This window comes from Dipteris shenzhenensis, chromosome 11 (assembly GCF_047967505.1).
Source record: "Dipteris shenzhenensis isolate YYH24624 ecotype China chromosome 11, Dip_SZ_1.0, whole genome shotgun sequence".
NCBI classification, from domain to species: Eukaryota; Viridiplantae; Streptophyta; class Polypodiopsida; order Gleicheniales; family Dipteridaceae; genus Dipteris; species Dipteris shenzhenensis.
In genome coordinates this window covers 6,133,598-6,159,937 of record NC_141606.1, presented here as the reverse complement: position 1 = coordinate 6,159,937, position 26,340 = coordinate 6,133,598, and the positions used below count along the sequence as shown (strand labels likewise).

Below are 26,340 nucleotides of genomic sequence, written 5' to 3'. Positions count from 1 at the left end.
AGAGAGAGATCTCACACATGTTTAGGCCCACCAAGGCCTCAAGAGTCCTAGCCTAGACCACTCTCCATTTCTCTAAGATGTAGTCGTTTCATATTTTCTTTTATAGCTTCTTTCAATAAACATATCATAAAGATTCAATACATGCCTCTAGTTCCCCTACATGGGGTGTTACAAGCTCGCTATATTTCATTTTTTTGTCTGGCTCTCTGGCTCTCTGGCTCTCTCTCTCTCTCTCTCTCTCTGGCTGCAGATTGAAATAGGAGGATGGAAAGATATGCCAAAAGAGAGCAGAATATGCCAATTATGTGACCAGGGAATGGCAGAAACTGAAGAACACATGGTAATGATATGCCCTTACTATACTCACATCCAGAAAGCATTTAGCTCTCTTCTCGAGGGACATAACAGACTAGCTGATATGCTACATAGTGGGTCACCCCCAGCTTTAGGAACGTTTGTCTATAAGCTTTTCAAGCACAGGAACTCACCTAAGACTTAAAGGTAGTTTCTCTTAATACCCTCCCCTCCAAGGGAGGAGTCTTTGTGTGCGAGGATTTTGTATTGCTCAGGTCCCATAGGCCGATTTTTTGGTCTTCAGAGGACGATAATATATTCTTCTTCTTCTTCTTCTTCTTCTTCTCTCTCTCTCTCTCTCTCTCCAAGCTGAGGATATGGTCCACCAGATACAAAGATCAAGGAGACCATGCCCCCCGCCACACCAAGAGACGACCTGATAGACACAGATACACAATTTCTTTATAGCTCACAGGAGAGCCACCATGGCACCTGGCTATGTATTTTGAGCACTCGTTATTGAGTTTGGAGTTTCTCTGAGCTTTTTAGCATAGCACTCAGCAAGTGGCGAGCCCTTGGATTGTACTCTCTCTCTCTCTCTCTCTCTCTCTCTCTCTCTCTCTCTCTCTCTCTCTCTCTCGTAAGAAGGTGCAGTGAACAACACATGACGGTGTCAGACCCATGAGATGACAACACACAATAAGCTGAAGATAGCGGTGTGGAATTGCAATGGCACCCTCTGGTCCGCCGACCCTGAGGGCTTCTCAGAGACATATACTGAAAGAGACCTGATCTTCTACACTAAGACACATGAGAGCCCTGAGAGAGGGCTACCTACAATGACAGGGTATACTTGGGAGTCAAATCTCCACTCATATCGGCAGTTCAGAGAGAGGAGCATGCAAGACACATGTGGATATGAATTCAGCTTCCAAATGCTTGACCTATCTTCATTGTGGTGTGCTACTTCCCTCCAGACACGTCATCCTACGCACAAGAGGTCACTAAAGATGGACACAGCCCATAGGAGACGATCCATGATGACATCCCGAAGTTCTCTAGACTAGGAGACATCCTCCTACGGGGGGACTTCAATGCACGGATAGGAAATAGACAGGTGGGCCTGCTCGACTTCACGGATGATAGAGATCCACACATAGTCTCGGAGCTAAATGTAACTGAGCTCGGGATACTTAGGCACTCTCGAGATGCCCCATAGGTGATAGGATATGGACAACACCTGCTTGAGCTGGGAGCTATCCACGACTTGATCATCATCTATAATGGTCTCCATAGATGGCCATCCTCTAGAAGACTAACTTGCTTCCCGCACGGCGGTGGGTCTAGTATAGTAGACTATCTACTAGGCCTACTAGACTTAGTCTCACGGATATAGGACTTCACCATACCCCCCCCCCCCCCCTTGGAGCTGACCACTCATACTTGGCCTTTCATATATCTACCACCATGCCAACCACAAGGAGAGTGCCTCCCATGCCCGCACGCATTCAGATCCACTTTGACCGTGCCCTTGACCCAGTGCACGTGAGTCACCTCGCTAGGGAGCTCCCAGCCCTACTTGGAGATGATATAGACCTCGGCAGTGCATCCGACACCCTTGTCTCAGCAGTACAAGACGCCGCTACCAGATCCTTTCCCACGACTCGACCCATGCGGATCCGAGATTGGAAGATGCCTCAAAACCCTTGGTTCGATGACGAGTGCAGAGAGGCAAGAGCCTACCTCACACCGCAGCGAGCTTTGGATCACCTGAGGCACATAGGAGCTTCCGACGATTGACACATTGTAAGAGGTGGCTTTCCTCACACATAGGATAGATGAGATTGTCAGATCTTTCCGAGGAGGAGACCCGACCACTAGGTGGGGGTTTCTATTGGAAGGGAAGCCACTTATTCCCATCACTGACCCAGATATATGGCACACACATGCATGTTCCCTCTATGATGCCTAGAGGCAGACACCGCCAGATATGTCCTCTATGCCCAGGCCCACCACCTGTCACTTGTTAACCACACAGGACGTACGAGCTGCACTTCGTCGATTTAACAATCAGAGAGCACAGCACCATGAGGGCCTACCGACTGAGCTCTTTGCACATGGACAGGAGGTCCTAGCTCCATTCCTAGCACAAATGCTCAACCGGGCTATGTCACGGCTTCTCACCTGCCTGGAGCACCACCACTATTGTGCCAATAGACAAAGCCGGGGACCCTATGGAGACTGGGAACTACCATACCCTCATGATTGGCCATACACTGGCCAAGATTTATAGATCAACAAGCATACAGAGGCTCGAGGGCAATGAGCACTAGGAGCACTAGGAGCACCAGGACAGGTAGGATTCCAGAGACAGCATTCTACCCTAGATCGTATCTTCACTCTGAGGGCTATCATCGAGGAGGCGAGATCTAGACACCAAAAAGTCTACGCATGCTTTGTAGACTTTCGAAAGGCTTTTGACACTGTCCCACAATCCCGCATAATCAAGGAGATGCAGATCCTCGAGACATTCATATGGGGAGTGATGAGCCTATATGAGTCAGTCAGAGGCAGAGTTCGTGCCCCAGGTGGTCGATTGGATTGAGTCGAGAGTACGATCGAAGTGAAGCAAGGCTGCCCCCTCTCACCGACCCTTTTTGGGCTTTACATTGATGAGATCACTTCATAGACCGCCTAGGAGGCAAAGGATCACCACTGGCCGATCTTATGATACAGATACTGCTATACACTGATGATATAGTCCTTCTCTCCTCCTCACCAGAGGGGCTGCGGAGACATCTGAAGGCCCTAGAGGTGTTTTGCAGAGAGAGAGACCTGGCAGTCAACCTTGGGAGGACCAAGCTTATGGTCTTCAACACCTCACAGTGCTTAGTCGACTCAGTTTCACCTATCGAGATGAGAGATGGGAGTGGCTTCGGCCCACTATCATGATTGATATACTTCCATGACCAGGTCTGCATTAGGCTCTATCTGCTTGAGATGTGCCGACAAGGAGACTCTGCTACGACAGATCAGAAAGCAGCAACATACGATCAGACCACAAGATACAAAGGCTAACCAGACACAATGGCGAGTCACAGATTTCGATGTTTTTGAGTCAACTCCAAGACACAGTCGGATGGAGGAGGAGCTAGCTGATATGCGGGCAGTCTGGATTTCTGAGAGGGGTGTAGAGGCCACCCACGACACGGAGAGCAACCAGAGCACCCTCTATTGAGGTCAGACCTATTACAGCTTTCCTCAGAGACCGCACGAGACCAGGGGTCACTCTAAACATAGCTCAGCAGGTTTAGAGATCGAGGAGACCACGTCCCCCTCTACCACCACAGCATGAGATAGCCCGACAGACACAGATCCGAGACATTTTCACTGCTCATAGACGAGCCACCACGGTGCCGAGTTTCGGATTCTAAGTTCCAACTCCAATCTCAGCCTACTTCAAATAGCACATGTTATATTTTGTACTTGATTTTGCTTGAGCTACTGAGCTTTTTTTGCAAGGGCCTTAGCATGCCCTTTGCTCCAGCCCTTTGTAGCTTGTATGAGTTATTTTTCCTTTTGGTGTGTTTTGCACTTCGTCCCATAGGACCACAAGGCCTTCCGTGGACGTTAATAGATCTCCCCCCTCCCTCCCTCCCTCCCTCCCTCTCTCTCTCTCTCTCTCTCTCTCTCTCTCTCTCTCCAATGACAAGTGTAAAGCTCCAAGACACATCGGAGTGGAGGAGGAGCTAGCTAATATATGAGCAGTCTCGATTAATGAGAGGGGGATGCAGAGGCCACCCACGACACGGAGAGTGACCAGAGCACCCTCTATTGAGGTCCGACCTATCACAACTTTCCTCAAAGGAGACCGTCCGAGACAAGGGGTCACTCTAAACATAGCTCAGCGGGTTCAGAGATCGAGAAGACCATGTCCCCCTCTGCCACCATAGCGTAAGACAGCCCGACAAATGCACATCCGAGACATTTTCACCACTCATAGACAAGCCACACTACAGTGTCGGGGTACAGATTCTGAGTTCTAACTCCAGCTCTCAGCCTACTTCAGATAGCGCAGATGATGTATGTTCTATACTTGATTTTGCTTGAGCTATTGAGCTCTTTATTTGAGTAGAGTACTTAGCAAGGGTCTTAGCACGCCCTTTGCTCCAGCCCATTGTGGCTTGTATGAGTTTTTTCCTTTTGGTGTACTTTGCACTTTGTCTGTTAGGCCCGCGAGGCCTCCCGCGGACATTAATATTTCTTTCTTTCATTCTTTTTCTACGCCGACAACTTCAATTGGAAACCAAGCATCATCTTCCAAGTGATGCAAAGACGATGCCTGAGTACCACCGTCTGATTCGTTGGAAGAAGCACGCTTTCGTCTGTTGCCCGAATGAGGAGTTGTTATTAAACATTTTGTTTAGAAACAACTCTAAAGACTTCTGGCGGAGGTTCTTGAAGCGGTGAGCCCCATCCCCCCTCACGGACACCAAAACATGGTACTCCTATGCACGCATATTATATGATGTCGCTAACCAGCCAGCACCTGATCTCACAGGTGGTTTGCATAGGCTTCCCACGCACTTGGTTCTTAACACCATCGCCCCCATACACAAGGCTGGAGATCCCATGAGCCCGAAAAACTACAAGACCATTATGATTTGACATGTCATGTCCAAGATCTATGTATCAGTACTTGACATAGAGGTTAGCCTGGTTGCAGAGCTTTGAGGATTCAAAGCAGTGGGACAAGCAGGCTTTTGGGTGGATCACGGGACTCTGGATCATATCTCGAAAAACTACAGGACCATTACGATTTGACATGTCATGTCCAAGATCTATGTATCAGTACTTGACATAGAGGTTAGCCTGGTTGCAGAGCTTTGAGGATTCAAAGCAGTGGGAGAGGCAGGCTTTTGGGTGGATCACGGGACTTTGGATCATATACTTACATTTAGGGGGGTCATAAAGGAGGCTAAGGCATGGAGATAGAGGGTCTATTGCTGCTTTGTGGATTTCCAAAAGGCTTTTGACATAGTGTTTAGAGCCCGAGTCTCATAGTTGGGGTACGACCAGGAGATCACTTGGGAAGTCATGGCACTTTATGAGAGAGTCTCAGGTAGGATTCGGACAAACACAATGTGGACAAAGGAGATCATGAGCACCATTGGGGTCAAACAAGGTTATCCGTTATCATCAACCTTATTTGGCCTTAACATCGATAAGCTTGACACTTTTATTGTAACCCTTGGAGGGGCTGGTTGCTCTCTAGCCGTGGATCTTTGCTTTAGATTCTCCTTTAAGCAGATGACGTGGTCTTGCTATCTTCCTTAGCCGAGGGTCTCTAGCGAACACTTAGATGCACTCCACACCTTCTATGAGACATATGACTTGAAGGCCAACCTTGGTAAAACCAAGGTCATGACATCCCGGGCAGCCATGCACAAAGAGTACTCTGGGTTGCTAGTGGAGGTGGTTGCAACCTCACACATTTCTATGCGTGTTGTCACGCCTCTTTTGCACATATTCCTTGCGTCAAAACGGCTGCTGCTTGCATTTTCCACCACTTCTTTTTTTTAGAAAAAAGAAAACTCTATTAATGCTTGAAAACACCATGCAAAACAGCTTCTAAAAGGAGCTGAGAATGGTGAGTACAAAATAAAAGAAGTTGGTTGCCAGCTAGAGGAAGACCAGCCTGTATTCGGAGCTCCTAGCTCACTGCCTAGGGAATCTTTGAAATAGGATCTAACAACCAAGGTGGTGGTCTATACATCTAGCGAATACCCCTCGCGGAAAGGGTCTAGAAGATACCTGCAAGCCATACCTTGTAGAAACGCTCCCATCTTTCAGAGGACGCTCTCGATCGTGGCATGCTGCGCTCCCAAGTGGCACGCAAGGTGAAGATGATGTCCTGCCAGATGGCAACTAAGGTGGCTGCCGGAGAGACCAGCTAGCCTCCCCTCACCTGACTGAACCGAGCGACACAAATGTTCCAAGCAGTGATGCTGGACACCCAAACACTATCCTGCGGTGAAGATGACGTGCGTGATCGGGAAGGCATCCATGCATCGTAGATCTCTATCCGTGAGACCTGCTGTCCATGAATCCTGTAAGCCGGTGAGATCAAGAAGGCATGTTCCCCCACCATGAGCCAAGCTAACATCCCCCAAGTGAAGTCTCTCTGAATCCACTGCATGCGCGCCAAGATCCTAAGGGATGCCAGCCAAATCCTCAATGCGAGGAGCTATTGCCGCTGCTCCCCGCTGCTCCCCGCTGCCCCGCCCCTTCCACAACCGCCCCCTCCGCACTCTGCCCCATCTGCCTCCCCCCCCGCCAGCTCGCCTCCCCCCCGCCAGCTCTGCCCCTCCGCCTCCTCGGCCCCTTCCACCTTCTCCTCTGCTCCCTCCTCTCCTTTATCGGCTCTCCTCCCCCGCCTCCTCTCCGCTCCTTTGTCATCTCCTCCGCTCCCTCCATCTCCCCTCCCTCCTCCTCTCCTTCGCCATCTCCTCCGCTCCCTCCTCTTCTACCACCCTGCCACTTCTTCCACCTCCTCGCCTTCTCGTCCCCTCTCCTCTTCCGCCTTTCATCGTCCCCCCCCACCTTCCTTGCCTCCCCTCCCGCCCTCTCCCCCGCCTTTTCGCCTTCCGCCTCCCCTCTTCCTTTTTCCACCTCCTTCCTTGCCCTCTTCTTCCTTCACCCAGCCTGTCTCGCCTTGTCTCCGCCTCCCCCTCTTACATCTTTCTTCCTCACTCCCCCCCTTTTTTTTCTTCTTTCTCTCTCTAATGGGAACATTTGTGCTTGTTAAGGCGAAAGAAAATCTTGGTGGTGACCCTTAGTCTGGCCAAAGGGGCTCTGTGGCAGCACCCTCGAATCCCACAACCGTTAAGGTTCTTTTTTCCCCACCTAACAAGCAATAGGTACAGCAGGCAGTTCAGTCCCTCCAGGACAAGGCGATCGTGAGCAGAATTGTGGGCCTCACTCCTACAAGGAGACAGGTGCGAGAGTGGATCCAGGCGAGCTTGGCATTAGAGGGTGACCACATCTAGGAGGTCATCATCTATGGAAGAGGCGTATTCCTCATCCAGCTGAGCTCCCCCAACACTACCTTGACACTCGTGGAGTAGAGCCCCATCCTCCTTTAGTGTACCTCTTTCCTTGGTACCATGGCTTTACAGTGGAGGACATGGACATGACACACCATGTTCTCCATTTTTCGGTTATGCTCCGCTTCCCAAGGCTCCCAAAGGAGTATCGAGCCATCTTCACCTCCATTGGTCGGGCATTTAGCACCGTGCTCGAGTCTCTGCCAGAGTCAGCCGCCTCAGTGATAGCAGATGACGAGGTCCCCAAGATCAAACTAGTGGTTGAGAGCCTAGAGTCCCTCCTAGAGTTGGATCCTCCTAGAGACCCTCGAAGGGGGCACACTTCGCCAGCGAGTGGAGATTTCTGGGTTACCAGGCCAATGTCTTCATTGCAGGCAGATGGGTCACCTAGCCAGAGATTGCCCCCGCGGCCAAGGCCTAGCCCGTCCTCCCCCACCCCCACAGAGCAGACACAGTCAGCAGGCCAGAGCCTAGCACCCCCCCAGACAGGAGCAGCAGGAGTCTAAGACCCCCTGGGTGACCCCCTCAGAAGGGGACTAGACCCAGGTTAAAAAGAAAAAGAAACCAATGAGATCCACCTCCACTGCCCAGCCAAAGGATCCTCCCGTTATGGAGGTTCAGCGACCGCACCCACTCTTGCATCAACAGCGAGTCTCGGGAGCTCCTAATGCGACGGAAGCTGCGGACGTTAGCTCGTTGGTAGCTGAGGAGGAGTGAGTCCAGAGCCCCGACGAGCCTGGTTAGCAAGGGGAGCCATAGGCTCCCCTTACCCCCCCCCCCGGGCCCCCCTCCCCTTCAGATCTCTCTCCCTTTCCACTACCCCCCCCCCCTTCCTCTTGGTTTCCCCCCACCCCCCTCGTGGGCTAAGAGCGGTGTAGGCGACTCCTCATCCGACTTAAACAACTGTCGACAAAAGTCCATGGTCGGCTCAAGGATCTCCGAAAGGTCCGTGTGCATTTGTTCATGTGAGTCCTGGAGTCGCTGGAGCTAGGTCCGTGCCGACCATGGCATGTGGTCTGAAACAATCGCCTGATCATTCTGTCCCCTTGCTAGACCCATCTGGCCTGGAAAGAGTGGTACAAGAACTCAGCTCGACAAAACTCCATATCCTGTAGCTCCAACAACGTCCACTCAAAACGGTTCCTGAGCCACTGAGAGCCTAGATCCTCCTCCATGAGTCTCTCTATGGATGCTAGGTCACGGCGAAGTCCTCTCTCCCGCTCTTGAAGAGTGTGTCTCCGTCTAAGGATCTGGGACTACGTAGCATAGCCTTCACTGGGTCCCTCGTCTGGCTGCCTCCAAACCTCCACTATAGCATGTTGCACCTCTGCCTCCTATAGGAGATTGTCTGGTATGCGAACTCCCTTTTGGGGGAGTCTACCGCGGGGCTGCGCCAAATGAAGTACAGCTAGAGAATGACTGGCATCGTGGTACCTGCTAGAATGCCTGTAGAGCCACCTCTGAGTAGCGCCCAATCCCCTACATAGTATATGTCAAGGCATTCCAGCAGCCCATAATGCCTCCGCTATCCGAAAGAAAACTGTAGACTACTGGGGAGTCTAGTAAACTCTAGCTCCCTCTAGGGATCTCTAACACTGATCCCAAAGATGAACTGCTCCCAAGTGCCCCTCTAGGGATCTCTAACACTGATCCCAAAGATGAACTGCTCCCAAGTGCTCCTCCCCGCCACGGCCTGCATCTCTGTGAAAGAAGCTCCTCCCTGCTTGTCTTCCACAAACTCTAGATTATTGAAGTCACCTCCAACAATCCAAGAGTCCACATCCAAGAGGCACTTTGTAAGCCGCCACCAAAAAGCAGGGCGGTGCTGCCTGCAAGCAAGTGCATACACATTTAGGATACCACTCCTCGCCCTTGCTCGAGGGTGGGAGGCCAAGGCCGAATCTGAAAGAAGATCGTGAGGAGGAAGAGGTGGGTGAGCCTGCTGCTACGGGGGGGAATGGAACAAGGGGAGGAAAGGAGAAGAGGAGCGGGTGACAAGGGTAATCATAGCAGGGAGGACAGGTGCAAGAGCAGGGGGAGAGAGAGGAAAAGGCTCAACCTCCCTCGCCTCTCACCCCCTCAGTCACCTTGGTGTGTGTGGGGGGGGGGGGGGGGGGGGGGGTCCAGTGGGGGCGAGGGGCGAGGCAAAGGAATGTCAGTCGAGCCTCTCCGTCTCGTCCTCTACAATCGAGAAGGGGCGGGTCGGAGGAGCAACATCCTCCACAGCACCAGACACCTCCACACTCTCTGGAGTCGATGGCTACCTACACACGCTTCTCGTGATTAGCGCACTTTCTACGGTTCTTCCTGGCCCACCTATACTAGGTTTCTTTGTCCCCACCCTGGTCCACTTTCCCTCAGAGGACTCTACCCAAGGGATCTAGGACTCCTATTGCTGCTGCTGTGGCTGCCTATGGGGCCAAATCTCTCTGTCATCCATGTCTATCCTATCGTGGCAGGGTCGACTCAGGCCTCTCGTACAATCACGGGCTAAATGTCTCATCTGTCTACACCTAAGACACTAGCCCGGCAGTTTGAAGACCTCCAATCTCTGTCGAAGTATTCCTCCCTCGAGCGTCTCCAAGAGGATCATCTCTGGAAGGGATTCCAGGCTCTCGACAACCAATCAGAGTCATGGGACCCCATCATCTGCCACGATGGACGCTATCAACTCCATAGGAGCCTCCAAAACTGTATCAAAAGCACAACCAATGGAGGGGACAATGGCCCTGTATTCCATTGGGAAGCGGAGCAACGAGAGCTAGGGTGGTATAGCTAGAGGAGGAACACACCTCGTCCATAGACGGTAACCTCTTTCCCTTATAGTGCCAAGCTAGCCTGGATCCAATCTCTCACCTGTCTCCTCGAGGGAGTGAAGACCGACTATTCTACCCACAATTTCCCTATCATGAAGTGATTCCACTGCTTGCTACAGCTATTGCTTGTCAGGTAGCGAAAGGAGAACTTTGATGGCTACGGGATTCGAGGGTGCTACCACGGGTCGTGTTTGGCTAACGTTGCGCATAAGGGGATTGTGGTATCACGTCCAAAGACAAGAAAGGGAGGATTAAGACTCGACAGCGGGTCCGACATGAGGTGCCACGACTTGGAGACCAAGTCCGAGACGCTGGTACCTTACACCTATTATATGGAGGATATTGCTCTCTCATGTGAGGTTGCGTTCCATGAGGAAGACGGCAACAACCATTTGTGCTCCCTCTTACTTGTAAATATATTCTCTTGCAATCAAGTGTGTTCAAGCATTCGTTTGGCACTCCATCTAGTACCATCTTGCAAGTAAGGTCTCATGCCGTCTTATGCGTTGTGATCTCGTGGTGCACATTCATGAGCAGGCACTGGAAAGCAAAACATGTTGGGAAGGGGCCCGAGCGCATATGAAAGAGAACAGTGAGGGCCCCCGCATCCTCTACACCATTGTATAAACCGTGAACCGTTTGGGTACCATTTAGAAGGAAGCCGAGACTCCTGGTTAGCTGGAGAGTTCAAGCGTGCTAATCCTGAGCAAAGGACGCTAACCATCAAGGAAACGTTGCGTGATGGACATGCCTGAGGGTCGTGGTGACCCGTGTGATTCTGCAAACCGAAGAACGTAAAGCCTAACGGCTTGCCCAGTAGGGCGTGGTGGAGTGGGACAACTAGGCAGCTGGACAGAGCCAAACGCTGCGCATAAGGGGTATTGGTATCAGATCCGGAGACAGGATAGAGACGATTGGGACTCGGCAACGAATCCAACGTTAGGTGCCATGACTTGGAGACCAAGTTCGAGACGCTGGTACCCATGGAGCCCCTCTCGCTAGACCAAGGGTCGCTACTAAAAGTCTCTACCACAAGAAACAAGCAAAAACACTAGAAATGGAGAGAATCATGAATCAGATTCCAATTAATATAAAGATTCTGAAACATGATATATCTATTATCATGTAGATTAAACTCTATGAATAGTAGCATCATGAGTCCATTGTCCTTACCTCTTGTGGAGTTTGAACTTAGACTCGTGAGATTAGAGGAAATCGAGGCTGATGACTGAAATAGGACGCAGCACCACGTGGGCTGATTCCTGAAGGCTGAAATAGGGCAGCCGTCTGATTCGTGAAGGCTGGAATAGAAATGCAAGAGGGGGCTGAATAAAGAGGTCAAAAAAGGGGGCTGAGGATGGAGAGTGCAGGATGGGGAGTGGTAATGGAGAGTTGAAGGTAGTGGACTCTAGGACAGCTGAAGGCAGGGACTAGAGAGCTGAAGGGAGTGGGAGAGGAGAGCTGAAGGGAGCGGAAAGGAAGTGAAGAGCCTACATGGCTACGTAGGAGCTGAAGGTTCAAGGGAGGCTAGAGAAGTGGGAAATGCAGAATGTGCACCAGTTGGATATAAATGCATTTTTTACTGCTTGCTCCTGCTCCAACGCTGCCCCCCCCGGCCTAGCTCTCGCCCGCCATAGCTCATCCACCACCTTCACTGCACCCCTTCTCTGCGCCTTCCTTCTCCCTCCCTTCGCGGATTTGGCCTTCACCCTCCTGAGCCTTCGCCTTGCCATTGGGATCATGAACAGCAGGACCAGCCCACGGGCTATTTGTGTGGCACCCAGGGCACCTGTGTGCCTTCCCTACAGCACGGCAGCTCCCTGACCAGGACGCGCTGGGAGCTCCCCCTTCGTCAACGTGACCCTTAGAGCACGGAACACCCGGCCTTTCTCCCTATGAGTCCTGCACCAGCGCGCATCACTGGAATCCTTCACTGGCAGAGAGGAAGGGTGTTTGCAGCTCCTTCTTGGTGCAGCACCTGACTGATCTCGTTGCGAATAGACAGCCCAGTTTTAGTTGTGACAGCCCCCCATCAAGGACACGCCTTTGCTAGCAACAGCCCTCTTGGGAGTTGGGCTTCAAGACTGTCTCTTAGGACTTGAGAAGTGGACTGGCGAGCGTGAGGAAAACTTGTGGAAGTGCATGCTAAAAGGAGCCGACAGAGGTAGCTGTGGGTTGCCAATGTTCAGCCTCAAAACCAATCGGTGAAGCGTGACCTCTTTCTTTGCTGAGTTTAGGGACCATGTTAGGCCCCTCAGTAAAGAGCTTGTAGGCTGGCGTGCTCTTTGGTTGTGGCTGGCCCTTGGTAGCTTCTTTCAAGCCTTTTATTTGGCTTGATGCCTAAGGACTCGCACCAGCTGTCCTTAGTAGAAAGCGACTTCCTCCAGTTTCTTTTCCACCCTCCTTCCTCAGTTCAGGAGTATACTTACATGTGTCTTGGAAAGGGCATTAAGTGATCTCACAGAGAGAGATATAGATGAGATCTTGTGTGAGTATGTAGGTCACTTTGATGATGAGTTTCCTGTGCATACTAGTCCTCTTCATGGTCTTCCTCTTGACGATGTTGAGGAAATAGAGACTTGGCATTGATACTCCAGAGGGTAGTACTGTTGCTTCCCACCCTACTCATATGGGAGGCCATGGATGTGTCATGCACACCACAGAGGACTTTGCCTGGGATGCTTGCTTCTGCAAGTTGGCAGAAAAACAGACTGCAAATAGCTGAGTTTAAGATTGGTAAAACAATTGTGGATTATGATCTCTCATTCAATGTCTTGCACGCGTGACAATGGAAAAAAATGATCAAGGTGATCGTGGAGGTGGGATAAGCAGGGGACTGGATTGGATTGCAATATAAGATGCGCACAAGCATGCAAAGAATCGATCTTTCACTTCTGCTTGTTACAGAGGCATGGAGAAAGTATGGGATGCAACATACTTTTTGATGGACGGAGTCATGGTAAGAAGAGCATAATATCCTGGTCTCCTCTTGTCTTGCACACACGTCTTGCGAGCTATCGATTGTTATGATGGGAGAGCGGGCGGCATGACAAAGGAGTTCATCTATAGGCACATTCAGGCAGAGCCATCGTAGAGCTGGGCCCAGAGCATGTGTGCAAGTCATTTTGGATAATGCTTCCAATGGTAGAAGGATGGGAGAGATTAAAACGGAGGAGTATCCTTCAATAGGAAGCACCCCTTACGCTTCACATTGCCTTGACCTATTGATGGAGGACATAGACAAGCTTGAATGAATGTAGCCTACCATGAGGGAGGCTAATCGCGTTATGGTATTTTTAGGAAAATCCCAAGGTATTGTTTGTTTTCTACGAGTACTCAAAGTTGAAGATCTTGCGGCCCTCCAAGACTCGATTCGCCTACATGCTTCTTGTCTTGGAGCGGTCGTATGCTATGCACCATCAATTGTAGCCGACAATGGTATTTAATATAGCAGTATGCCGCTTTCCCCCCGAGACCTCATACTTTGCCCAAGACGTCCGAGAGGAGACGGAGACAGCACCATTCACAGCCCTCTATCAGGATATCGTTGATTTTACAAGTCGGGGGGAAGTCCTTTTGATTGAGGACTTCAACGTGAGGACAAGGGCACCATCAGGTAATACTCCTTGACTTCAGAGATGACTCTATTATATTACCAGATATTGACCTAGAGGATGCAGGCTTGTTGCAAGTCTCTGCAGACAAGCAAGCCCCGGTCACATCTTATGGTCATGCATTGCTTGACCTCGGCAGGATGCACGATCTCGTTATTTATAATGGTCTTGACAAATGGCCATCCTCGGGTGGTTTTACTTGCTTCCCTCATGAAGGGGGCTCCAACGTTGTTAACTATATCATGGGATCCCCTGCCTTTGCCTCCCACATCACTGACTTTTCCATCGCACCACTACCCCCTAGGGCTGACCGTACCCATCTCTTCTTTAGTGTTTCTACACCCCACCTCGCTATACCCTTCACTCCTCCAATCACTCACAGCACTTTTCAGGACATACATTTCAATCATAGCCTTTCACCTAGGTACTCAGCACGCCTTTATACTCTCCTCACATATATTGACTTCATCCCCCTACTAGAGGATCATGCTGCCCTGATCACCCGTTCACTCCATGAGGCTGCACTTCACACCTTTCCTCACACTACTGCTCTACCACCCACACCATTGGGGGCCGCCCAGTGCAACAGTTGGTACGATGATGAGTGTAAGACTTTACGCTGCCAACTCAAACTCGAGACCACCAAACATGATCTTACAACCGAACCTAACGCGATACGCTAGTATTGTCGATTGGTTCGCAGGAAGAAATAGGAGTTTATCCGCCAATTGGTTCTTGAGTATCGTCAATTGGTTTGCGGTGATGAAGCTTCATAATGGCCAAGCAAAAGATTATGAGGGTCTATGCACCGAATTTATTGCATATGGGATTAATATCCTTGCCCAGATCCTAGCAAAGCTATTTAATGAAGCTGTTTGTCTTTGGCTTTCCATGTCACGATCTGTGACGTATTCCTTTCTCTTTCTAGACTTATGGATGGTTTAATGAATGGACACTTGTGGAAGGGTATGACCTTTCGACGGGACACTTGCCCTTTCGACGGGACACTTCCTAATGAGGCATAACCCTTCACAAGAGGCATTCTAATGAAGAGACATTCCTATTGTAATGTACCCTCTCATCAAGGGTCACACCCTTCACAAGGGGTACACACCTCTTCATGCACATACCCTTTGGAGTACACACCTTTTCATGTGTGACTCTTCACTCTCTATATAAGAGAGGCCAAATTGTATGGATGACAATCACATCCACCCTACAGACATTCAAGCAATATAGTTATTCCTTTGCTCTCTGCTATCTCAGTCTCTTTTCTGTTCCTTAGCACAGTTCTAAATATAGTAAATCTAGGATTTCTTACAGTGGTATCAGAGCAAAATTCGCTCCTGCCTGTAGGAAATGCCCCTCACCTTCTAGCGCTGATCTGATACATTTTCTGCCGCTAGAAGGACATCCGTGCACATAGTGCATGGAAGAGATGGAGAGGATGAGCGCAAAATTTTTAAACGCCTAAACTCATCCTGGCCTCTCCATCCCCCTCACATCACAAGTTGATGTGAATGGACACGACCAAAATCGTGTCCTTTAAGGTGCTTGGGTTGTCCCAATACCAAGGGACGCGCCTTTTCCACCATGGGACACACCTTTTGGTGACGAGTCTCGACTCCTCACTCATGGGACATACCCCATCGTGGGCAAAGGGACATACCTATTCATGCAGGGTCGCACCCCTTTTGACAATAGGGACATATCTCCTCATGAACAGGTGCACCTATTCCAAGGGTCACACCCCTTCGAATAGGCACACCTCCTAGGCCCAAGTACCTACAAAAGGGAACCTAGAGGGGTAAAAAGGGATAAAAATTAAACCCATCCCCTAACCCTAGGTTACCCTAACTACCCTAGGGTTAACTTAACCCCCAAATTAATTTGGGGCAAATAACCCATTGGGCAGCCCCAACGAAAAGAGGCAACCGTACGGATTTCAAGACCTTCTGCGCAGCCAGCCGTACGGATTCCGTCCATCCAGTCGCAACCAGCCTGCGCCATCCGTACAACCCTGCTCGGAATTCCATACCACCTTGCGCGATCCGTACCACCCTGCGCGATCCGTACTTTGTACCCCCAGCCTGCCGTACAGGCCGTACAGGCCGCACAGCCTGTAACGTACAGGCCGTACGGACAGCCTGCGCAGCAGTCCATAAAGGCCGTACAGCCTGACGTACAGGCCGTACAGCCTGCCGTACAGGCCTGGCCCGTACACACAGTACGGCTAGTACATTCCATTCCTACGCTGCCCAGCCCTGCTTCGACATTTTGCGCTGCCAGTCCCTGTTCCAGCCAGCCCTTGCCTCGCCTTGTTCGCTGACAGACTACTCCTTATTTGCAGTCCTGCATACCGATTTCCTGACAGCCTGCTGCCTCTCCTTGTTTCGCCATTTTTACCCTGCCACTTCAGCACTAGTTGCCATTTCTCGCAATGAAGAAAGCCCATTGACAGCCCGGACCAGACCAGCCTCGAGCACTCCTCGCAAAACACTGCAACAAGGACCTCCGGACAACGATTTGCAGCCTTCTTCTACGCAATCATTTGGCAGATTAAAGTATTGCCAGGTGGAGTCTTTCCAATCAGCTTTTAAGGATTCTTTTTAACAAATTACAGCAAATGAAAGAATCCACATTAAAGCATGGCAACTCCTGGTAATTCACCCGGCCATTCAAGGACACCTGCTACTACACAATATCGTGTTCAAATTGCACAGCCAGCCCATTTTGGAGCCCTTGCATCTTGGGTCTTCGGTGTCACGTGCCCTCCGAGTGACTTGGATCACATCCTCTACCTTCTGCGTGAGGCACCTCAGTTACATTATTTCCTCAGCACAGTACAGGTTGTGTTCCACGAGACACGAAGATATCCGGAACACGATATTCCTCAGGAGTTTGCTGTTCATTTTTGGAGAGAGTTCTACCCTTCACCTTCGGCATCCCCAGGGTACTCTCCACCTCCTTCAGCTCCCCGATATCCTCCTCTACAGGGTGTACCTTCTCCCAGCCAGTATTTACATCCTGAAGGCACTCCCTCTCCTGGATATCCTCCTCTTCCGACAGCAGCCCCTTACCCTTTTTCAGATCCGTGGACTCTGCTACCTACCCCTGTCTTATCACGAGCAGTAACACCTTTCTCAGAATCTCCAGTGTTACCTCCGACAGGACCTCCCTTACCAGATTTCCACGGGTGGTTCCATCCTGCCTCGCCTGCCCCCTCCAATATGAGCAACCTCAGGGAGCAGCCCGAATCCTCTTTCAGGGATGGTACAAACTAGAGCGCAAGTTCGCGCCTCTCTCACAGGGATTTCCGACATGTCGCACCGCTCGCGTGAAGCCTCTCCCGAGATTAAAGAATCAAGTCCCAAAAAGACCCCTGAAGGCAACATCCAAAGTGAATCTCTATTGCAACTTCAAATATCTCAGCTTCAGGATAGCATCTCCGACCTGGTTCAAAAAGTTCAACAACTCCAAGATTCTCGAAGTCCAGCACATACAGAGGACGAGGTGACGCAACCCGACAACGATGCGGATTCTTTCCCCCCCGAGGTAGAAAATACTGAACTGCGTACTCTCTATCGATTACTTCAAGCTTCCAAAACAAGACGACTTGACGTCAAACTTCCGGAAGCCTACACTGGTCAACGTAATCGCCGAACTGTTGACCAATGGCTCGCCAAAATGCGCAGGTATTTTGACACTGTTGACCTCACGGAAGGCAAAAAGATCGCCTTGGCAGCCTCCCTCCTCAAGGATACAGCATTTCTATGGTGGCAAAGACGCTTAAAGGACGGAAAAAGTGTGTTAACTTGGGAACGTTTTGAACACGTGCTCCGTAAGCAGTTTGTACCTGCCAATGCGGACTTCCAAGCACGATCAAAACTTCGACAGTTGGAGCAAACGGGTTCCCTGTCTTCTTATATCTCTCAGTTCACCACATTGGTGCTAGAGATTGATGGTTTAACTGAGGATGATCGCCTTCATGCTTTCATCTCAGGCCTACAACCCTCGTTACGCATTGATGTTCTTAAAGCCAATATTACCACCACAGATGGCGCTATTGCTTACGCAGAGCGCATTACAGATTTCCTCAACACAGGGAAGCAGAGTGCTACTCGCACACAGAACTCTCCTACGGCCAAAGGTGCTCGCCCTCAAGATAATACCAGGTTTCGCAAAAACTTCGGTAATCAAGGTCAGCGACAGTCTCAAGATCCCCAGAAGCCTCAGAAATCATTTGCTGGATCCCAACAGAAGCAGTCCCCTAAGGATCGTGTTTCTTCTTCTTCACAAAGTCATTACCGACAGCCCCAACATAAAGGTGCGGCCACTGACAAGAAGAACAACTCCAGCTCAAAAGGACTTTGTACCATCTGTACAGGCGACCATAGATGGTTCGATTGTCCCAAGCGACCAAAGCAAAATTCTAATATGGAATCTAGTACTTCCCCAAAAGAAGATGCTACCTCAGCACAAGACAAGAAAGGCAAAGCTGTTCGAATGGCGAATACCATCCACCTGAGCCTTGCCAGCAACCCCGAACCTTCCCTGGCCACTCAAGTACTTTGTGTTCAAGGATCGATTCGTGGAACAACGGTCACCATCCTCATCGACAGTGGCTGTTCTCATAATTTCCTAGCCAGTTCTGTGGTCGATAAACTTCGGTTGACCACCAGTCCTAGCCTCCTGGACTATCAGATTGAACTCGCAAATGGAACAACTTTCTTGTGCAACACCAGGATTAAAAACTTGTCTTTTCGCATCCAACATTATACGGACAAGTTGAACTTCGACATTATGCCTCTTTCTCGGTACGATGTCATACTCGGACAACAATGGCTCTACGACTATGATCCATCAATCAGCTTTCGCAGCCATACTATCCAGTTTGTCCACCAGGGAAAACTTATTGAGCTAACTGGTTCTAGGGATTCTCCTTCAACCCCAGTTGCCTCTGCCCTACAAGTAAAGAAGTGGGTTCGTAAACGCCAAGCAAAGACTTCACTTCTGTTGGTTACGGCAGTAGAGGAGACACCAACTAAGGATCCTCCTGAATACCTCAACCAACCTTTTTTCCAGCCTTACCTGGATATTTTTCCACAGGAATTGCCAAAGCAGTTACCACCTCGACGACCAGTGGATCACCCAATCGAACTTATTCCCGGCAGTAATCCACCGTCGAAGCCTCCTTATCGGGTTTCTCACACTCAAAATGCAGAAATCCAAAGACAGGTCACCGAGCTACTCGACAAAGGTCACATTCGGCCCAGTCGCAGCCCTTTCGGATCTCCTGTATTACTTGTGGAAAAAAAGAACAAGTCTATGCGCCTCTGCATCGACTACCGAGCCCTCAACAAGCTCACTATCAAAAACAAGTATCCCTTGCCTCGCATTGATGACCTTTTCGATCAACTTCTACATGCAACACCATTCTCCAAGATTGATCTTCGTTCAGGTTATCATCAAATTCGTATACGAGAAGGCGATGAATACAAGACAGCTTTTCGAACAAAGTACGGACACTATGAATGTTTGGTCATGCCTTTTGGGTTAAACAATGCCCCGGCCACATTCATGATATTAATGAACGACATCTTCAGGCCTTTCCTCGATAAGTTCGTCATCGTTTACCTCGATGACATCCTCGTTTTCAGCAGATCCCTACTTGAGCACAAACAACATCTTCACCAAGTTTTTGAAGTTCTCCGCGCAAATTCTCTCTACATCAACATTGAGAAGAGTGAGTTCTTCAAGACCCAACTTGAATATTTGGGACATGTTATTTCAGCTCAAGGTATCTCTGTGGATCCCAAGAAGGTCGAGGTAATCCGAAACTGGCCTACTCCTAAGAATGTTCATGATGTCCGCTCTTTTCTCGGATTGGCAAACTTTTACCATACAAAGGTCTATCAGTTTTCCGAAATCGCAGCTCCTATGTCCGAATTATTGAAAAGCACAGCAATTTTTCAGTGGCTTCCCGAAACAGAGTATAGTTTCCAACAACTCAAGCAAGCACTCACTACTACACCAGTTATGGCTATTGCTGACCCAAATCTTCCATTTGAGGTCATGACCGACGCTTCCGACATCGCTACTGGAGCAGTCTTGATGCAAGAAGGCAGAGTCATTGCTTTTGACAGCCATAAACATTCTAATATCCAAACCCGATATCCGGTTTATGATAAGGAGTTTCTTGCTGTTGTACATGCTTATCGCTCTTGGAAACATTATCTCATGGGTGCCGACTCTGTGGTCAAAACAGACCACCACTCTCTCAAGTATATTTTTACTCAGCCAGTCATGAACGCTCGACAAGCACGCTGAGTTGAGTTTCTGGCCAACTTTCACATGACCATTGAGTACATAACAGGACTACGCAATGTAGTTGCAGATGCTCTCAGCAGGTTACCTCTAGCATCAGCCATGGTAATCTCTACATTATCTGTGGATGTTCCGAATTCATTCAAAGGAAAGTATTTCAATGATAAAGACTTCGGCACCGCAGTACAGGTTCTTTCCAAAGATCAACCTTCGATTTCCGAACAAAAGATTTTCTCATCCTATTCTTATACGGACGACCTTCTGTATGACGTCTTTTGTTAAAAGAGCATCATGTAGTTCCTTATGCTGCCCATCCAGGCATCAATAAGACTTATCGGTTACTCAGTGCAACATACTACTGGCCTCAGATGAAAAGAGATGTCATCAACATGGTTACATCTTGTCTATCATGTCAACAAATGAAAGCAAGTCGACGACTTCCAACAGGACTTCTTCAGCCTCTTCCAGTTCCAACTGAAAGGTGGGAAAGTATTTCCATGGATTTCATTACAACACTACCACGATCCTCCAGAGGTAACTCTCAGATTATGGTAATTGTTGATCGCTTGTCCAAATTGGCACACTTTGTTGCTTGCAAAAGCAGTGCACAGGCCCCGGACATAGCCAAACTCTTTATACAACATATCTTCCGACACCATGGATTACCCAAGAATATCATATCCGACAGAGATCCTAAGTTTACCAGTCACTTTTGGATTTCCCTGTTCGAATCTTTGGGTACTACTCTACTGTTCAGTTCAGCTTACCACCCCGAATCAGATGGACAGACTGAAAGAGTCAACCAAGTTCTGGAAGAAATGCTTCGACATTATGTTCAGTCACGCCTCGCAGCCTGGGAAGAGTATCTACCACTCCTTGAGTTTGCCTATAATAACTCTTTCCATAGTGCCATCAGCATGACTCCGTTCCAAGCAGCTTATGGACACACTCCGATTGTACCAACAAATTTTGTACTTCAACATCGAGTGGCCCTAGCTGATCAATTGGTTCAAGAAATGCAAGATATTCTACTGCAAGTCAGGGATCATATGCGAAAAGCGCAAGAGCGGTATCAACGGTCTGCCAACAAACATAGACGTCACCTGGAATTTAACACTGGTGACATGGTGCTATTATTTGTGGCCCCACATCGCTATAAGACGGTTAAGTCTGTGTTTCCTAAGTTGCGACCCAGATACTATGGACCTTTCCGGATCGTCAAGAAAAATTCACCTTTAAGTTATAAATTGGAATTACCACCATCATGGGGTAAAATCCATCCAACATTTCATATTTCTTGGCTAAAGACGTACATTCCAGGCGATGAAGCAGTTCCTCCTGCAGGTGATTATGTTCCAGAAATCGAAGACGATTATGTTCTCCTTATTCCTGAGCGTATTCTGGACCATCGACAGCGAGAGACTCGACATCGACTTATCACGGAATTCCTTGTTCTTTGGCGAGATCTGGACGACTCCGACGCTACTTGGCAGTCCGATGAAGACTTACAGCAGTACCCTGATCTATTACAGCAGTATTTTCAGCATCTACCATGATATTTTCTACATCAGTTCATTATCTCCACCAGGGTCTTCTTTTGAGTGGGAGGGGATGTCACGATCTGTGACGTATTCCTTTCTCTTTCTAGACTTATGGATGGTTTAATGAATGGACACTTGTGGAAGGGTATGACCTTTCGACGGGACACTTGCCCTTTCGACGGGACACTTCCTAATGAGGCATAACCCTTCACAAGAGGCATTCTAATGAAGAGACATTCCTATTGTAATGTACCCTCTCATCAAGGGTCACACCCTTCACAAGGGGTACACACCTCTTCATGCACATACCCTTTGGAGTACACACCTTTTCATGTGTGACTCTTCACTCTCTATATAAGAGAGGCCAAATTGTATGGATGACAATCACATCCACCCTACAGACATTCAAGCAATATAGTTATTCCTTTGCTCTCTGCTATCTCAGTCTCTTTTCTGTTCCTTAGCACAGTTCTAAATATAGTAAATCTAGGATTTCTTACATTCCAAGCACTTGGAATCTTAACACTATCTCACCTATCCACAAGGCAGGGGATCCCATGAACCAGGGGAACTACATGACCATTATGATTGGGCATGTCATGTCCAAGATCTATGCATCCGTGCTTGCTTCTAAGGTCAGCCGATTTGCAAAGATGTGGGGGCTCAAAGCATATGGGCAGGCTGGGTTCCGACATGATCATGGGACCATGCCACATGGACCACATTCTCACGCTCAGATGTATCATTGAGGAGGTGAGAGCACAGAGACAGAGGGTTTATTGTTGCTTTGTGGATTTTCGAAAAGCCTTTGACACCGTTCCTAGGGCCCACCTCATCAGGCGCTTGTAGGACTTGGGTTATGATCAAGAGGTCATCTGGGCAGTTATGGCACTTTATGAGTATCTCAGGCAGGATTCGGACAAGGGCTGCATGGACAGATGAGATTCCGAGTACGATTGGGGTCAAACAAGGATGCCCTTTATCACCCATCCTGTTTGGCCTTTACATCAATGAGCTTGAGACAGTCATGCACGCATTAGGTGGGACGGAATGCTCTCTTGCTGTAAAGTCTTTCTGTAAGTCTCATGATCTGAAAGGTCAACCTTGGTAAAAGCAAGGTTATGATCTTCAATACATCTCGGGTCGTGATGCATCGGGAGAGTTTCACCTTTGACGGGTCACCGGTAGAGATTGTTTCAACATATACATACCTAGGGGTTATCTTTTCCGAACCCATTTTCACCATGAAACCGACGATGCAGGCTCGGCGGAGCAAAGGCTATGCCTCATTAGCCAGGTTGGAGAGGCAATGCTTCCGTTCACATTTTCAGGACCCTTGGACCAAATGCCTTCTATTCGACTCTTTAGTTCGACCAGCAAGGATGTATGGTAGCCCTTATTGGGGTCCAGACCTGTCAATTACGAAATGGGCCCGTGAGGAGCAACTACAAGTTCTTGTGCTATCACGGATGATTCAAAGTAAGCCGTAAGTACCTCACCAAATCATTCAGGCTGAGTTGTCTTCACCATTGCAACTTGATCCAGCTTTCCAAGTCATTACCTACTTATATCGATTCAAGGCATACGGAGATCGTACCTCCAATAACAGCAAACTACCGTGGTTAGCACTGTCCTCCTCCATGGCATTATCAGTGGTGGCAGGTGACCAGAGATACTGGTATGCGCACACAGTGAGATGGTTTGAGCAACTTGGGTTACATAAGGATAGACTTCCTCCTTTCCAGTACAAAATTGATGCACCATTCTCCCGACTGCAGTATCATGAGGTCAACCAGGTCATACGTGAGGATCTTCTATAGCTACACACATTCTGGACCTGGTTAGAACTAGCTGAGCTCCCTGTGAAGCTTAGCTTCTACAAAGATCATTGCCTAAATATCTCAGATGAGGGGTTTATTGACCCACTAGGGTATACACGGGTTCACTTACCCCATTCGTTGAGGATCATCATTGCAATTACCCCATTCATTGAGGATCTCCATTGGGCAGCTTCGGGTCTCTTCACATAGGCTCCGCATTGAGTGTGGCTGAGCAGAGGGGCGTATTTGTACTCTATGTAGTCTACACGAGGTTGAGTTAAAGGAACGTTTCATCTTCAGATGCCCCGTTTACTATGAGATCAGGGGACGATTCTATTGTCTATTCAAAGATAGCTCCGAGGTGTTATGCACAGACACCCGTGACCTTTTCATAACAATATGCTACTTCCCGCCAGACACATCCCACTTCGCCAGAGTGGCACGAGAGGAGGGTGAGACATCGCCATATGCACCCTTACATCAAGATATTCCAGACCTTTCAGCCCGCAGGGAAGTTCTCCTTGTTGGGGACTTCAATACCAGGACGAGCACGCGCCAGGCACCACTCCTGGACTTCCAAGACGACTCTATCATGCTACCAAACATGGACCTAGACAGAGCAGGTATGACCAAGACCTCGTCGGACCGACACGGGCCTATTACACCATATGGACACGCGCTCCTTGATCTGGGCAGGATGCATGATCTCATCATCTACAACAGGCTTGACCTATGGCTCTTCTCAAGTGGTTTTACTTGCTTTCCACACGGGGGGCACTAGTATAGTAGATTACATCATGGGATCCCCTACCTTCACTTCATGTATCACCGACTTCACTGTAGCACCACTCCCTCCAGGAACTGACCACACATATCTATTCTTCACTATCGCCACCCCACGCTTAGCCACGCCACACACACGACCTCCTAATCTACATCGATCACATACCACTCACAGAGGACCGTGCTGCCCTGATTAGTCGCACACTCCACGAGGCTGCCCTCCAAATCTTTCCCCACACACCACGGTCCACTAGACCACCACCTCTTGGTTCTGTACCCTGCAACAACTGGTACGATGAGAGGTGCAAGGTTTATCGCCGACAGCTCTGACTTGAAACCAGATGTCACCTCCCGAACACACCAAACACGGTACGCAAGTACCGACGTCTCGTACGTCGGAAGAAGCATGCATTTCTTCGTTGAAATGAGGAGGAGCAGCTGAACATCTTGTACAGCAACAACTCTAAGGATTTTTTACGGAGATTCCTTGAGCATAGGTCTCCATCTTCCCTCACCGACACGAGAGTCTAGCACACGTATGCACACCATCTTTATGACGTCCCACACCAGCCCACTCCAGATCTCACACACACCTGGCCCCACCACTTGCACGTTATTCACTAGAGGGGGGGTCAAGGACGCGACATTGAAACTGCACAATGGCCGAGCTATGCACTAAGTTTATCGCATATGGGATCGACACTTTAGCCCCGATCCTAGCAAAGCTATTCAATGACGCTGTTTGCCTTGGCTTCCCCCACACTCGGACACTCAACCCCATTACCCCCATCCACAAGGCAGGGGATCCCATGGACCGGAGTAACTACAGGACTATCATGATTGGACATGTGATGTCCAAGATCTATGCAGCTGTATTGGATGCGTCGGTCAGCCTGTTCAGAGAGATGAGAGGGCTTAGAGCAGAGGGTCAAGCCGGTTTCAGGCGAGACCATGGGACTATGGATCACATACTCACACCATAGTTGCCAGGGAACCCCGTTCCGTAGCTGTGGAACGCTAGAACGGCGTTCCCTTCAGAAATGGTTATGGAATGCCTATGGAACTTCAAACTTCTGGAACGGCTACGGAACACTGAAGAACACCTATGGAACGTCTAGTTCCCCAACCTAAGTCTTGTCTATCATGAGGATTTTGTTTATATCCTAAGTTCCTCACTCCAAATTTGGAGTCCCAATTCATCTATCATTAGGATTTTTCTTATGTCTTGACATCCTGACTCCAAATTTTGTCCAAAAGCAATTGTGCATATAGTGTGCTTTTGAATGAGTATGGTGATGTGGCATTCCCTTCCCGTTCCCGTCCCCTAGGATTTTGGCGTTCCCGTTCCCTAGGGTGTTGGCGTTCCATTGGCGTGCACGTTCCCTAGTAACTATGACTCACACTTAGGAGTGTCATTGAGGAGGCCAAATCACGAAAGGAGAGGGTATATTGCTGCTTTGTGGATTTCCGCAAAGCCTTTGACACAGTACCTCGAGCTCGTCTCATCACACGCCTACAGACACTGGGATTTGATCAGAAGACCATCTAGGCAGTCATGGCACTTTATGAGAGAGTCTCAGGCCAAGTTCAGACAGACGCAGGTTGGACAGATGAGATCTTGAGTACCATAGGGGTCAAACAGGGTTGTCCCTTATCACCAACCCTGTTTGACCTCTACATCGATAAGCTGGAGACTTTCATGGGGGCGTTCGGAGGAACCGGCTCACTTGCCGAGATCATCATCAGGATTCTTCTTTATGCAGATGACGTGGCACTCATCATCCACACCCGAGGGGCTCCAGCGACACCTGGATACACTGCAGGCTTTTTGTCTATCCCATGATTTGGAGGTCAACCTTGGCAAGACCAAGATCATGATCTTTCACACCTCTCAAGCAATCATGCAACGGAAGCAGTTTACTTTCGTTGGGTCACCAGTTGAGATCGTATCCTCATACACTTACTTGGGAGTCATCTTCTCCGGCCCAATCTTCACGATGAGACCAACAATGCAGGCCAGACTGAGCAGAGGATACACC

At 49.2% G+C, this 26,340-nt stretch overlaps 1 protein-coding gene across 1 annotated transcript in view; it reads right to left on the bottom strand.

The window, feature by feature from the left end:
• LOC147896540 (wings apart-like protein 2) overlaps positions 1-26,340 on the bottom strand; it is a 120,727-nt gene that overhangs the window by 27,356 nt on the left and 67,031 nt on the right. The window lies entirely within an intron of this gene.